Source organism: Microcaecilia unicolor, chromosome 5 (assembly GCF_901765095.1).
Source record: "Microcaecilia unicolor chromosome 5, aMicUni1.1, whole genome shotgun sequence".
Lineage (NCBI taxonomy): Eukaryota > Metazoa > Chordata > Amphibia > Gymnophiona > Siphonopidae > Microcaecilia > Microcaecilia unicolor.
Window position 1 is genome coordinate 142,822,660 of NC_044035.1, and position 12,226 is coordinate 142,834,885.

Genomic DNA, 12,226 nt, shown 5'->3' on the forward strand with positions numbered 1-12,226 from the left:
TAAGATTTAAGATTTTGTCTCTTTCAGATCGTAAAGCTTCATATTATTATTTCACTTAATTTTGGGAGCCTCTTTCACACTATCATCCAGTAGCGGAAAAGTAAGAGCCATGTAATTTAAATACTCAAAAAATGAATATATAACCTTATGGACTGCAGAACCTGGAGCATTAGTCTAATATGAATATAATATTTTTAAAATCCACCAACTTCTTTAGCAAAAATAACTAAAAAGTAGAGCAATTTTAAGACTGTCCTCTGAAACAAAATTTATGTGTACATTTCACTTTGCCCCAAGTTTCAAAGAGAAAGTACATGTATACTTTCACTTTTAATTTTGCCCAGCTGCAACAAAAAATACAGCTCTCTTCAGCCCTGCCCATCTCTAGTAGCAGCACATCACCTCAGCACAGCTCCAGTAATGACAGATCTACTTGGCCCACACTTGGTTTGGCTGTGGGCCACAGCAGCAGCTCTCCTTGATTTAAGGTGAGCTGTATTAGTGGCAGTAGCCGCGTTCCATAGATCTAAGCCTGCCCACTGCGGTTCTCAATCTGGCCCGCCAATAGTAGTGGTGGCAACTTTTCCTGGCTCAGGCTTCCAATTTTGGGTGCCAAGCAATTTTCTAGCCCCATACATGAAACAGTTACTGCAACAACATTGGAGTACTGTACTTTATGAATACCATTTACACTTACCAGTAAAAATATTTCCAGAATATAATAAAGACATTATAAACTTTATCGTACCTTTACATACTGCTCTTTGGAGGTATTTTACAAAAGCAGCGGTAAGCCCAATATGGGCTTACCGCATGCTAAAACAGAACTACCACCCACCCAACGCAGCTGCAAGCAGTAGTTCCTGCTGCAGTGTGCACCATTTCCAGCGTTCTGGAATTTTTTTTCTGTAGCACGGTGCTAACCCGGCAGCAAATGGGCATTGCTGTGCGTTGCACAGTTACCGCTGGAGCCTCAATGGGTGACGGTAAGTCCTTCCCACCGTATAGCCACACGGTAAGGGTTATCTAACCATGTGGCCATTTTGTGCTGGCCATTTTACCCACTGCGGTAAAAAGGGCCCTGGCGTGCAGGAAAAAAGGCTATCACAGGGCCGTTTTTCCCGCAGCTTAGTAAAAGGACTCCTTTGTGTTATTTTCTGAAAATTCAATAAAGAAATATTTGAAAAAAAATAAACTTTATGCCAAAGATGTTATTAGGGGAGTAATTTTATAAAACATTTTCCACATATAGTTATAAAAGAGCACCTATGTGATAAGTCCAAAAAGGTACCTATATTAGATTCCCTTACAGGATACAATATAGTTTATAAATATTAGATTAAAGGCAACATAGGTGTATTTGTGTCTTTATAAAATAGATTCCTAGATCCAACCCCAACAGCATGCAAACGCCGATGAACATGTTTACACCTGCACTGAGGAAAGTGCAAATACCTGTACACACTCTATGCATCTACTTGTATATTTTATAAAATATGCATGTATATCATAACTTATATATGCCAGAACACCTACACATGGCACATGTACTTAAAGAAGCTAGGGTTAGAGAAAGTGCCTGCATATAATGTATACAGTGCTGCATACATCTAGTAGCACTATAGAAATGATTATTAGTAGTAGTTGAGTCCAAGCGGTTTACATAATTAAAAGGGGAAAGGGAGAGACAAAAGACAAACGGAGAAGAGTAGTGCCTAGTGGTTAGTGCTGTGGCCTGAGAATCTGGGGACCTAAATTTGAATCTTGCTGCGGTTTCTTGTGATTCTGTGTAGGTCGCTTGGCCCTCCATTGCCTCAGACGCAGGGGCTTATAATGTGAGCCCACTAGGGACAGAGAAAGTACCTGCATATAATATATGTAAACAGCTTTGGTTGTACCACAGAAAGGCAGTATATCAAATCCCATCCCTTTCCCTTCCCACTAGAGTGGAGGAGTAGCCTAGTGGTTAGAGCACCAGTCTTGACATCCAGTTCAAATCCCACTGCTGCTCCTTGTGATCCTGGGCACGTCACTTAACCCTCCCATTGCCTCAGGTAGAAGATTAGAATGTACAGTGGGGGAAATAAGTATTTGATCCCTTGCTGATTTTGTAAGTTTGCCCACTGACAAAGACATGAGCAGCCCATAATTGAAGGGTAGGTTATTGGTAACAGTGAGAGATAGCACATCACAAATTAAATCTGGAAAATCACATTGTGGAAAGTATATGAATTTATTTGCATTCTGCAGAGGGAAATAAGTATTTAATCCCTCTGGCAAACAAGACCTAATACTTGGTGGCAAAACCCTTGTTGGCAAGCACAGCGGTCAGACGTCTTCTGTAGTTGATGATGAGGTTTGCACACATGTCAGGAGGAATTTTGGTCCACTCCTCTTTGCAGATCATCTCTAAATCATTAAGAGTTCTGGGCTGTCGCTTGGCAACTCGCATCTTCAGCTCCCTCCATAAGTTTTCAATGGGATTAAGGTCTGGTGACTGGCTAGGCCACTCCATGACCCTAATGTGCTTCTTCCTGAGCCACTCCTTTGTTGCCTTGGCTGTATGTTTTGGGTCATTGTCGTGCTGGAAGACCCAGCCACGACCCATTTTTAAGGCCCTGGCGGAGGGAAGGAGGTTGTCACTCAAAATTGTACGGTACATGGCCCCATCCATTCTCCCATTGATGCGGTGAAGTAGTCCTGTGCCCTTAGCAGAGAAACACCCCCAAAACATAACATTTCCACCTCCATGCTTGACAGTGGGGACGGTGTTCTTTGGGTCATAGGCAGCATTTCTCTTCCTCCAAACACGGCGAGTTGAGTTCATGCCAAAGAGCTCAATTTTTGTCTCATCTGACCACAGCACCTTCTCCCAATCACTCTCGGCATCATCCAGGTGTTCACTGGCAAACTTCAGACGGGCCGTCACATGTGCCTTCCGGAGCAGGGGGACCTTGCGGGCACTGCAGGATTGCAATCCGTTATGTCGTAATGTGTTACAATGGTTTTCGTGGTGACAGTGGTCCCAGCTGCCTTGAGATCATTGACAAGTTCCCCCCTTGTAGTTGTAGGCTGATTTCTAACCTTCCTCATGATCAAGGATACCCCACGAGGTGAGATTTTGCGTGGAGCCCCAGATCTTTGTCGATTGACAGTCATTTTGTACTTCTTCCATTTTCTTACTATGGCACCAACAGTTGTCTCCTTCTCGCCCAGCGTCTTACTGATGGTTTTGTAGCCCATTCCAGCCTTGTGCAGGTGTATGATCTTGTCCCTGACATCCTTAGACAGCTCCTTGCTCTTGGCCATTTTGTAGAGGTTAGAGTATGACTGATTCACTGAGTCTGTGGACAGGTGTCTTTCATACAGGTGACCATTGCCGACAGCTGTCTGTCATGCAGGTAACGAGTTGATTTGGAGCATCTACCTGGTCTGTAGGGGCCAGATCTCTTACTGGTTGGTGGGGGATCAAATACTTATTTCCCTCTGCAGAATGCAAATAAATTCATATACTTTCCACAATGTGATTTTCCGGATTTAATTTGTGATGTGCTATCTCTCACTGTTACCAATAACCTACCCTTCAATTATGGGCTGCTCATGTCTTTGTCAGTGGGCAAACTTACAAAATCAGCAAGGGATCAAATACTTATTTCCCCCACTGTAACTCACCTTGAGCTACTACTGAAAAAGGTGTGAGCAAAACCCAAATAAATAAATACCATTGTACAATTTTAGAAAATGCCTCTTCCACATGTAAAAAACAAACAAACCCAAAACCCTTTACATGCAGAAAAGCCTTTACAAAATTACCTTATAAAACATGTTTTATATCTGGAAACTGGCTGTTATAAAAGGAAAAAGATGTCTTACTTGATAACTTTCTTTCCGTTTGTCCTATCAGACCAGTCCAGAGCAATGGGTTATGTCCTTCTACCAGTGGAGAGACAAAAACTAGTTCTTGTGCATTGTCCCTTAAGGGTCATTATTTATTTATTAGGATTTATTTACTGCTTTTTTTGAAGGAATTCACTCAAGGCAGTACACAACAAGAATAAGTCAAACATAAGCAATAGACAATTACAGTAGTAAAAATATTCAAACAACAATACAAAGTATGGCATAATATGCTATATTACAATATCAACACAATACACAATAAAACATTTTAATAGTCAGCATGGGATGCAATCAAAGATGGAACATATAGATAGATAAGATAGAGTAACAGGAATAAGAAAATAAAGGACTAGTTTCAAGAAAGTTGCTTGAACATTATCTTAGCTAGGGTAGGAGTGGATAAACATGTCCTGCTATAGTATGTGAAGCAGGTATCATTTACTTCTTCCGTTAAAGGTCTGGTTGAAGATCCAAGCTTTCACCTCCTTCCTGAAGTACAGATAGTCTTGTGTTAAGTGAAGCCCTTCAGGCAGTGCATTCCAGAGTGTGGGGGTTACTCCAGAGAAGGCTCGCTTGTGTATATCACATCATGTGATGCCCGTTGGAGAAGGTGTGGTAAGGGAAATTCCTTGGAAGGTTCTTAGTGTAGAGGGACATCCTGTTCTTCAAGTACTCTGGGACATTTCTTTAAGGTCAAACGTCTGCCATCCTCCTGTTCTTTAATATGTAGGTCACTGTCATCTCCATTGTCTTCATCAACTCTACCTGAAGTACCCTGTTCAGCCTTCCACCCCTGTGGTGGAATTTAAGACTCTGTCATGTCAGAAGTGGATCACTCTTTACGAGCAGTAAGATCTAAAACAGCCCCACACAATCCTTTTCCAACAATCTTGGTGAAATGAAATGCTACATTTTTTCTTCCCTATACAGCACAGATAGTATGCAATAGTATTACACAGGGCCTGGTTCCGCCATTAGGGAAAATAGCGACTATACGTCCAAAGCAAAAAGATCTTCATCAGAGTAGGGACCTGGTTACTAACTATAGACCAACTGCCCAACTTCCTTTTCTCTCTAAGGTGACTGAACAAGTTTACATTCTAATTAGATGGGCTTTCGCCCCCATCACAACACTGAAACTGCCTTGCTAGGCATGCTTCTCGATATCCAGATCACATTAGCCAATAATAAAACTGTTCTTTTGCTGTTACTAGATTTAATTGCTGCATTTGACATGGTGGATCACTTGACATGGTGAATCACAAATTACTTCTCTCTCGTTTGGCAGCAATAGGACTAGGGGGCATGCGAAGAAACTACAGTGTAGTAAATTTAAAACAAATCAGAGAAACATTTTCTTCACCCAACGCGTAATTAAACTCTGGAATTCATTGCCGGAGAACGTGGTGAAGGCGGTTAGCTTGGCAGAGTTTAAAAGGGGGTTAGACGGCTTCCTAAAGGACAAGTCCATAAACCGCTACTAAATGGACTTGGGAAAAATCCACAATTCCGGGAATAACATGTATAGAATGTTTGCACGTTTGGGAAGCTTGCCAGGTGCCCTTGGCCTGGATTGGCCTCTGTCGTGGACAGAATGCTGGGCTCGATGGACCCTTGGTCTTTTCCCAGTGTGGCATTACTTATGTACTTATCCAGGCATACGCTGCTGTTTCATTCTTATCTCTCTGGTCAGTCCTATCAAATTCTCTGGCAATAGGAAATATCTGACCCTTCTGAGCTCCCTTGTGGGGTAACTTCCTTGTGGAGTATCCTTCCTTGTGTCAGTATTGTTTAATCTCTTTCTGGCTCCCCTAAATTCCCTGCTACAGACTCTGGGTTTTATACCGTCCACGTATGCTGATGATGTGAAAGTTCTTGTCCCCCTAGATACGTTAAACAGTTCCTCCTTGGTGAAAGTCGGAATAAATTAATCCTTAATTTACAGAAAACACGCTTTCAAATCTTTAGTAAATTCCATCCATTATCTCCGTTGCCCACTCTAGATTCTGACAAAGTATCCCTATAGACCAGCGATACAATCACAGTTCTAGGTGTGCTGCAGCACTCTACCCTCTTCTTTAGGGACCATATTTCATAAGTTGTTAAAACCTGTTTTATGAAAAAGTCCACCACTTTTGGGATCGAGTTACCATGTACCTATTGGCGCCGGGTGGTGCGGTCCCCGTCCCTTTTGCTGCTGGACTGCTCTGGGTCAGGAGGGGGAGCCTCCGGGGACGCGAGTATGATGCTTCAGAAAGCCTACTTGCTGGAACGTAAATGTATCTTGCAGACTTGGGTTTCAGATGCATCCCCTGAGTATTGGCAATGGCGCAACCAGCTGCATCAATTGGTAACATGGGAGGCGAGGGAGACAAGAGGTTCACATAAATGTAAAATTCGCTTTTTGAAGCTTTGGGGACCCCATCTGTCTTCTCTGTCTCCCAGAGGTAGAAGTTTGGTGATTAATGTGATGTGAAGGGTTTGGCTGGCTGAGTGGCTTGCTATCTGAGCTTCAACTTCATATGGGATCATTAATTAATCATAGGTACCTGGGGGGGAGGTAGAGGGTAAGGAAGTATGAAGTTATTTCTTTCCCTGTTCCAGTGTCTCGAGGGGTCATAAGGACCCAGACCTTTTGGGACCTGGAGGGGGGCTTTCTGTTGTTTTTGCATTTGGGGATAGGTGGGGAAGAGAGGGTTAGGGGGCGTTACAGGAGGAGGGGTTTATTACTATGCATATTGTTGGATTGTAGTTATACAGCATAGGGGTGGGACACGGGTGAAGGGAGATAAGTGAGAAATATTTGCTGGCGGCCTGTTTTAATGGTTTCATGTTTCTGTACTATATCTTGCATGGTCAAATATTCTCTGCTATGAAACAATTGTATTTGTATTGGTTTGTGTCGTCAATAAAAACTGATGAAAGTAAAATTATTTCCATGTAATTTCAAAATTCCGTTGATTCTAATTGTGCTGAACTGAGACCAGGTAACACCAGGAGGTGGTCATTCAGGGAAAGGAGAAGACAGGCTGGTGACTATGGAATGGTGGGGGAAGGATATTCAGGGAGTCCTACCCTATGTGCCTTAAAAGCGAGTATAACCAGTTTAAAGACAATGCGCTGTTGAATGGGAAGCCAGTGGTATGTTGGAACAAAGGGGAAATATGATCTCAGCAGTGAGCATGGCAAAGCAAATGGATAGCTGTGTTCTGTAGGGATTGTAGTCACTTAATGGTGGTCTGGGTGCAACCAAGGTAAACAATATTACACTAGTTCAATTTTGAAGTTAGAAGCACTATAGAAGAGATGTGCAGACCAAGAAACATACCTAACTGAAAGAGTCTTTGAAGGCAACAGCCAAAGACTAAGGTACATCTATGAAGAGAATATTAGAACTACAATGAAAGTCCTGGAGGACTTCCATTGGAGCAGCTGAATATCCAGAGAAGGAAATATAGGAAGAAAGCTATTGGGGCCTGAAAAACCCCTGTGCTTCCCTATCTACATCTATGACAACCAAGGAAAATTAAGAAGCAACCTTTGCTGGGAGTAAGAAAGGGAGACTACTGAGAATAGATATTGACTGACCTGGTGTCCAAGAGTGCTCTATTCAGACATGAAAACCCAAATGTCATTGTAAGAGCAAGAAGAGGGCATAAGGGCCCTGAGACATGAGACACTCAAACAGGACAACCCATGATGGGAGCTTATTAGTCTGAGAAAAAAAACAGAATATTAGAGACTCCCTGCAGTTGTGTAACAGTGGTGGCTAATGCCATACTATCAAATTAGCTGCGCAAAACAGCTAGACTGTAAAATCACACAAAGTAGGTGGCCTGCATAGCCTGAGTCATATGAGCGACAGGCGAAACTGTACTAAATAGTTGTGCAGAGTAGATGAGGCACCTAGTCAGTCACCAAAACCAGCAAAGACACTCTACTGAAACAGCCATGAACCATAAGTAAATGCATCAAGAAATGTTATATGTGTAGCCACAATAGCTAGAGCCTGAGTTCAGTGCCAGGTAAAATAGTAAAAACTATTATAAAGAATAAAATTATAGAACACATAAACAAACATGGTTTAATGGGACACAGTCAGAGCATGGGTTCAGCCAAGGGAAGTAGTGTCTCAGCAATTTGCTTCATTTCGTTGAAGGAGTAAATAAACATGTGGATAAAGGTGAGCTGGTTGATGTAGTGTATCTGGATTTTCAGAAAGCTTTTAACAAAATTCCTCATGAGAGACTCCTGAAAAAATGAAAAAGTCATGGGATAGGAGATAATATCCTTTTGTGGATTAGGAATTGGTTATTGGACAGAAAACAGAGGGTAGGGTTAAATGGCCATTTTTCTCAGGAGGGTGAATAGTGGAGTGCGACAGGGATCTGAACTGGGACCAGTGCTATTGAACATATTTATAAATGATCTGGAAAACGGGACGACGAATGAGGTGATTAAATTTGCAGATGACATAAAATGGATTCAAAGTTGTCAAAACACAAGCGGATTGCAAACAATTGCAGGACAAATTTAAGAAACTGGAAGACTGGGAATCCAAATGGCAGATTAAATTTAATGTGGACAAATGCAAAGTGATGCACATTGGGAAGAATAATCCGAATCACTGTTATCTAATGCTAGGATCCACCTTAGCAGTCAGCACTTGAGAAAAAGATCTACAGTGGGGGAAATAAGTATTTGATCCCTTGCTGATTTTGTAAGTTTGCCCACTGACAAAGACATGAGCAGCCCATAATTGAAGGGTAGGTTATTGGTAACAGTGAGAGATAGCACATCACAAATTAAATCCGGAAAATCACATTGTGGAAAGTATATGAATTTATTTGCATTCTGCAGAGGGAAATAAGTATTTGATCCCTCTGGCAAACAAGACCTAATACTTGGTGGCAAAACCCTTGTTGGCAAGCACAGCGGTCAGACGTCTTCTGTAGTTGATGATGAGGTTTGCACACATGTCAGGAGGAATTTTGGTCCACTCCTCTTTGCAGATCATCTCTAAATCATTAAGAGTTCTGGGCTGTCGCTTGGCAACTCGCAGCTTCAGCTCCCTCCATAAGTTTTCAATGGGATTAAGGTCTGGTGACTGGCTAGGCCACTCCATGACCCTAATGTGCTTCTTCCTGAGCCACTCCTTTGTTGCCTTGGCTGTATGTTTTGGGTCATTGTCGTGCTGGAAGACCCAGCCACGACCCATTTTTAAGGCCCTGGCGGAGGGAAGGAGGTTGTCACTCAGAATTGTACGGTACATGGCCCCATCCATTCTCCCATTGATGCGGTGAAGTAGTCCTGTGCCCTTAGCAGAGAAACACCCCCAAAACATAACATTTCCACCTCCATGCTTGACAGTGGGGACGGTGTTCTTTGGGTCATAGGCAGCATTTCTCTTCCTCCAAACACGGCGAGTTGAGTTCATGCCAAAGAGCTCAATTTTTGTCTCATCTGACCACAGCACCTTCTCCCAATCACTCTCGGCATCATCCAGGTGTTCACTGGCAAACTTCAGACGGGCCGTCACATGTGCCTTCCGGAGCAGGGGGACCTTGCGGGCACTGCAGGATTGCAATCCGTTATGTCGTAATGTGTTACCAATGGTTTTCGTGGTGACAGTGGTCCCAGCTGCCTTGAGATCATTGACAAGTTCCCCCTTGTAGTTGTAGGCTGATTTCTAACCTTCCTCATGATCAAGGATACCCCACGAGGTGAGATTTTGCGTGGAGCCCCAGATCTTTGTCGATTGACAGTCATTTTGTACTTCTTCCATTTTCTTACTATGGCACCAACAGTTGTCTCCTTCTCGCCCAGCGTCTTACTGATGGTTTTGTAGCCCATTCCAGCCTTGTGCAGGTGTATGATCTTGTCCCTGACATCCTTAGACAGCTCCTTGCTCTTGGCCATTTTGTAGAGGTTAGAGTCTGACTGATTCACTGAGTCTGTGGACAGGTGTCTTTCATACAGGTGACCATTGCCGACAGCTGTCTGTCATGCAGGTAACGAGTTGATTTGGAGCATCTACCTGGTCTGTAGGGGCCAGATCTCTTACTGGTTGGTGGGGGATCAAATACTTATTTCCCTCTGCAGAATGCAAATAAATTCATATACTTTCCACAATGTGATTTTCCGGATTTAATTTGTGATGTGCTATCTCTCACTGTTACCAATAACCTACCCTTCAATTATGGGCTGCTCATGTCTTTGTCAGTGGGCAAACTTACAAAATCAGCAAGGGATCAAATACTTATTTCCCCCACTGTAGGTGTCAATGTAGACAATACACTGAAATCTTCTGCCCAGTGTGTGGCGGCAGCCAAACAAGCAAACAGGATGCAAGGAATTAAGATGGGATGCAAAATAAGACCAAGAATATTATAATGCCTCTGTATCGCTCCATGGTGCGACCTCACCTTGAGTATTGAGTTCAATTCTGGTCACCATGTCTCAAAAAAGATATAGCAGAATTAGAAAAAGTTCAAAGAAGAGCGACGAAAATGATAAAAGGGAATGGAACTTTCCTCCCATATGAGGAAAAACTAAAGAGGCTAGTGCTCTTCTGCATGGAAAAGAGATGGCTGAGGGGGGATATGATTGAGGTCTACAAAATTCTGAGTGGTGTAGAATGGGTAGAAGTGAATCGATTTTTCACTCCTTCAAAAAGTACAGAGGACACTCAATGAAATTATTACTACTTATTTCTATAGCGCTACTAGATGTACGCAGCACTGTACACTTGAACATGAAGAGACAGTCCCTGCTCAACAGAGCTTACAATCTTATTAGGAGAAACAGGACAAATAAGAGATAAGGAATATTAAAGTGAGGATGATAAAATAAGGGTTCTGAACAAGTGAATAAGGGTTAGGCGTTAAAAGCAGCATCAAAAAGGTGGGCTTTTAGCTTAGACTTGAAGACGGTCAGAGATGGAGCTTGATGTACCGGCTCAGGAAGTCTATTCCAGGCATATGGTGCAGCAAGATAAAAGCAACGGAGTCTGGAGTTAGCGGTGGAGGAGAAGGGTGCAGATAAGAGAGATTTACCCAGTGAACGGAGTTCCCGGGGAGGAGTGTAGGGAGAGATGAGAGTGGAGAGGTACTGAGGAGCTGCAGAGTGAATGCACTTATAAGTCAATAATAGGAGTTTGATCTGTATGCGGAAACGGATAGGGGAGCCAGTGAAGTGACTTGAGGAGAGGGCTAATATGAGCATAGCGACATTGGCGGAATATTAGTCGTGCAGCAGAATTTTGAACAGATTGAAGAGGAGAGAGATGGCTAAGTAGGAGACCTGTGAGAAGCAAGTTGCAATAGTCTAAGCGAGAGGTGATAAGAGTGTGGATGAGGTTTCTGGTAAATTACATGAAAATACTTTTAAAACAAATAGGAGAAAATATGTTTTCACTCAGAGAATAGTTAAGCTCTGGAATTCTCTGCCAGAGGATGTGGTAACAGCGGTTAGCATATCTGGATTTTAAAAAGGTTTGGACAAGTACCTGGAGGAAAAGTCCATAGTCTGTTATTGAGATGGACATGGGGGAAGCCACTGTTTACCCCAGGATAGGTAGCACGGAATGTTGCAACTAATTGGGTTTCTACCAGGTACTTGTGACCTGGATTGGCCACTGTCAGAAGGAGGATACTGGACTAGATAGACCATTGGTCTGACCCAGCATGGCTATTCTTATGTTCTTATAGATGTGGCCGCCAAAACTGGAGACATCCAGGCCATCACTAGAGCAGGAGTTGGAGGTCGCTGTGTAGCAGTATCCATACAGGCGTCCGCAGTAGCTGGTGCCATACAGGTGGCTGTGGTGGCTGGTGCCATACAGGTGGAAGAGTGATAGAGGTAGCTGCAGTAACTGGCAGCATACAGGTGGGGCCACTGCCTCTGAAGCCATACACTTATATGCTGCAACTAAGTCATATCTATAATAATAAATCCTAATAAATATATCTGCCAATCAATGTACCGCAGACAACTGGAACATAGGCATTTATCAGAGTGGAGCTGTGATATGCATGTGTATTGTACAGCATTTTATAAAATATACACATGTATATACACAGAGTATATGCAGTGCCTTAATAAGGGCTACGTAAGCAGTGCAGCTGCACAGGGTACAAATACGGAGGAGCACAAAATTTGTTTCTAGTTCACCGTCTTCTCTTATTGGTGGTGGTGAAATGGGCAGGCCGCTAATGGGCAAGTGAACACATTTGCATTTTGGAGTATGTATAAATTCGTGCAAAACAATTTGTGAACTATTGCGGTTACTGTATGGCCCTATTTTATTAAGGCACATGGGCATCCA

The 12,226-nt window shown here is 42.9% G+C and overlaps 1 protein-coding gene across 1 annotated transcript in view; it reads right to left on the bottom strand.

Annotated features, from left to right (window-relative positions):
- The window catches only part of GBF1 (golgi brefeldin A resistant guanine nucleotide exchange factor 1), a 573,313-nt gene that overhangs the window by 97,960 nt on the left and 463,127 nt on the right, over positions 1 to 12,226 (bottom strand).